Raw genomic sequence first — 4,678 nt, forward strand, 5'->3', positions numbered from 1 at the left:
TCCCCATACTTTGCTATCAAAAAAAATGAAAATATTTAAGCTAAACACATTAAGAGGTAAATATTTCTTGCCAAGCAAGGAAACATCTGCAAGTGAAAAATTCACAGGTAGTTCATTGAGCAGGGGAAACTCAGAAATGTGTGTGTCAGAAAGGGAGAATTATGGTGTTTGTGTTAATTAAGCATTGAAAACTAGCACTCTGCATTGGCTAAAGATTGTTCTTTACATAGTTGGTTAAAACAAGTGAGTTGCATTGTTCATTGGTCATGAAAGGGTCATCAGTTAGATTCAATAAGGATCTGATATCCTACGGGCCCCCTGGTCACTCAAATTCATGATCCTTTATTAGCTTGACCTGGTGGAATTATCTGTGATGAAACACAGCGGTCAGTTTTAATATTTCTCGTGCAAGTACTACTGTTTGGAAAAAAATTTTCACTTACATTTAAATGAAATTCCCACTCCCAGTATTGCAGGCTTCCCATTATTCTGCGATCTGATTATTTTTACTTCTCCAGCCCAGTCATGGTCCTCCTTAATTCCTGCCCACACTGACCTTGTCTCAACACTCTTCCTTGAATATTTAGTACTCCTTCCTACTACATGAGTACATACTGTTCCCACCATCCCACTGTTAAGTTGGCATCCCTTTAGCTTAGTTAAATTGGCATTAAGAACTCAACTGTCATATCTTTTTCCCCATCCATCCAGTGCAGGTAAGACTCTTTCATTACACACCTGCCAATAAAACTTGTATCTATCCAGGAGGACATTTATCTCAATTTATTTGATTAGTAGGCTTAGTTAATTAATGTCTGTCTCCTCCTCTTGACTAAAAGCTACCTGACAACATGGACCGTATTTCCCTTTGCTCACCATTGTATCTTCGGGAACCTCCTAATGTGCCAAATAGAATAGTGCTCAAGGCCGGGCACAGTGGCTCACATCTGTAATCCCAGCACTTTGGGAGGCCAAGGTGGGTGGATTACCTGAGGTCAGGAGTTCAAGAACAGCCTGGCCACCATGGTGAAACCCCATCTCTACAAAAATACAAAAATTAGCCAGGCATGATGGCAGGTGCCTAAAATCCCAGCTACTCAGGAGGCTGAGGCAAGGAGAATCACTTGAACCTGGAAGGCGGAGGTTGCAGTGAGCTGAGATTGTGTCACTGCACTCCATCCAGCCTGGGCAACAGAGAGAGACTCTGTCCCAAAAAAAAAAAAAAAAAAAAAATAATAGTGCTCAAAAAATATTTCTTGAACGAATGGTTGAATGAATAGCCTATGTTTACTAATGGGAGTTTGTGACTATAAAATATTTTTTAAAAAGGGAAATTTTATGAAAGTCTTAGTTTGCTCTGTTTTTCATAAAATTTAATTACAAAGGTATGAAGACATGATCTGTAGGTTTGGTAATATAGAAGAAGCAATGGAGAGAAGAAAAAAAAGACACAGAATCTTCCATTATTTCCTGAAAGCTGTCATTAACTTGAGATTTTGAGAAGTCATTCTTGGACTATCCCATCAGCTATATTACCTGATGCCATCATTTTAAGTCCTCAGGCTCAGGTTATACTTAAATCCATAGTACCCACATAAATTCTTGGTTTCATTACTTTTTGCTAGTTGATTTCACAACTTTAATATTAATTAAATATAGCCATTTTTGTCCTTGTGCCTTTTGTTTCTAATAGCTTTAGCTTTTCTTTTTAACATGGTAAGCCTGTTCTCCAAAAAGTTTTATGTAAATATATTTTTATTGATTTAGCAATTATCTGATGCAAATGGACTTAGAAAAAGGATGCCTGAAGAAACGTAAGGCACTAGTAGCACTAAAACAATTGTAAAATAATTGAAGCTCAAAATACTGTCTGAGTTTATGGAGTATTTCTTTACAATAAGAATTATGAAATTATAGGAGGAAATTAGATTATGTACTTTATTAAGCTATTATCTTCAAGTACTTAAAATCATTATAGTCAGGCACTTTTTAGAAATTGCATTACTATTATACATGACAGATTAAACACAAGTTTATTTCTACTCCCTCCTGAATGACAGTGAAGAAAGCCTGCAAAGACAAACAGAACAGAACACATCACTAGATATGAATTTGGAAGCTGAAAAGCATATATAGATGGATGATGGTACTGATTTGGCAGGCCAGAGAAAGCATAAACTTGAGTCTGGAGAATGAAGCCAATAGGAGTCAAGCCGGTTCATATGCTCTCAAGCCTGGGAATTAGAAGCACCTTGGAATGGTAGAGGGCAAGGCTATAGACTGAAGAATTTGTTGAAAGAAACTGTAAATAGCAATGAGAGTCCCAGACCCCCTCTTCCAACCAGCAAGTGAGTTCACTTTTCCCACCCTGGCAGAAATTATTCTCTGGTGAGATTAAATCTAAAGAACTCTGGTCTTGGGTCATCAGATACAGCTAAGGGCAGAGGTGCTATAATTAAAACAAAAAATGACTAAAAATCCACATATTGGATGGTAAAGCCCAGAGCTCTCTTCTCTCATATGACTCCCAAAACACTGGCAGCCAAGTTTATATCTTCCCTCAAGAGAAGAAATTGGAAGGAAGACCAGCCCAAAAGAAAAATCTATAGTTGCTGGAATTTAAGACACCCTCACAAAAAGGCCAATGCACCCCCTACAATCCTACGCCAGTCAGTAAACACCAACTTCAAAAGTTAGAGCATCATATCAGCATTTTAGTGCATCATTCTTAAATGTAGAAAACCAAGGAGCATTTGTCAAAATTCTATCATTCTCTCAAGGCCCTCTCAAATGTCACCTTCTCCATGAGGTTTTTCATGAGTCATCAATTTAGTGTGGCATTAACTATAATCTATCTTGTTGTGTAGTTATTATAAATATCTTAACATCTGTTAGGCGGGTGGCTCTCTCCTTGACAGCAGGAACATGTTTATATATAACCAGTTACCTTCTGAACAATCACTTGGCTATCATACTTTCCTCAAACATGTCCCAAACTGAACTCATTATCCTGCCTTCCAAACCTGTGTTCTCTGTCTCACCAAATGGCACATCTATCTACCTGGTTGCTCTTGTCAGAAATCTAGCACCTCCTCTATTTCTTCATATACATTCTTTCAACAAGTTCTGCTCATTCTACTGTCTATATGTATCTCAAATACATCTCAGCTCCATTCCCTTGCTGAAAACCCATCAATGGCTTCCCATCCCATTTGAAATAAAATCTGAACTCCTTAAAGAGGCTGATGATGCCTTACACAATCCAACTTCTGCCTTCCTCTCCAGCTTCAAAGCCTCCACACTCTCTAGAAATGGAAACTTTGTAAGACTTCTTCCCTCTACTTGGAATATTTTCTTCCTACTCCTTCTCTAACTCCTACTTACTCCATAGGCCTCAGACAAGACTGCCCCACTTTCATCCCCAAAATATATGAGGTATCTACATTATCTTTCTGCTTGGCACTCTATAGCACCTATGCTTTCCCTTCATAGCATGTATATTCATTTATTAAATGAATACAGTTATTCATTTAATATCTGCCTCATCTATGACCCCACAAACTTTGTGATAGCAGGATGATGGCAATTTTACTTACTACTATATCCACAGCACAGGACATAGTCTATAATAGGCATTGAAATATTTGTTGAATAAAGAAGCGAATGACCATGTTTAATTTGCTTGAAAGACCAATGACTGGTGAGTGCAGGAATTGAAAAAAAATAATCAGACAGAAGAGACATTATCGAAATGGAATCTTTAATATGTGGAAAACAAAGGAATGAATGAAAGATGGATCTCAGGTCTGCTGTGACTGGGAAATGGACAGGGCCACTAAAATAAGTGGAAGAGTTAGAAAGATATGCTGTTTTGATAAGGAGATGATGAATTTGGATTTGGATAAGTTGAGTTATAGAAGCCAATTCCATTTAGGTTAAAAATGCAAGCATGTAATTGGGGATATAGGTCTATACCTCCGAAAAGAGGCTGAGATGAGAGATAAAGCTATTTTGGAGTCATCTTAGTAGTGCCAAATATTTCATCAGCAGCGACTTTCAAGTAAACATATACAATTAGTGAATCCTGGACTTCCTTTTATAAGATTTCTCACACTTAAAATGACTTATTCGATGCCTGTCTCCTCCCACTCAACTGTAAGTTTCATGAGGACGGTATTGCTCTATCCTTAGGAAGGAAGCCACTACAGTGTAGGGAGTCTGGGAACAGGGTGGTATGGAAAGCCAAGTCTTAGGCTGTTAAGTGAAGAATTACTCCTTTTCTCCACTAGCAGTATTAGCAGCCATGCCAAAGAAATTCCCATTGTATGGTGAGTCACCATTGTTCCCCCAGTGGAATGAACAAATGATTTTAAATCACTCAATTGTCTAGTAGCACAGTTGTAATTAAAATGTGTGTTTCTCAGTTCAATATCCTCTCCCTGGTGTACAACTATTATACAATGCACACTTCTACTAAATATCTACCTCAATTTACCCCACTGCGAAAAGAGATTATCCCACTATCTCAGGTACTTTTAAGATACAATTTGTTATTTAAAAGCCCAGAGAAGTCTAGACTTGGAAAGCGTATACCCAGAGACTCGCTGATATCTTCTCGCTCTACTCTTATACACAGAGATTTGTATCTTGCCAAGTTGGTTAAAATTGATTCTCAAGC

The sequence above is a fragment of the Pan troglodytes genome, chromosome 15 (genome assembly GCF_028858775.2).
Source record: "Pan troglodytes isolate AG18354 chromosome 15, NHGRI_mPanTro3-v2.0_pri, whole genome shotgun sequence".
Taxonomy (NCBI): Eukaryota; Metazoa; Chordata; class Mammalia; order Primates; family Hominidae; genus Pan; species Pan troglodytes.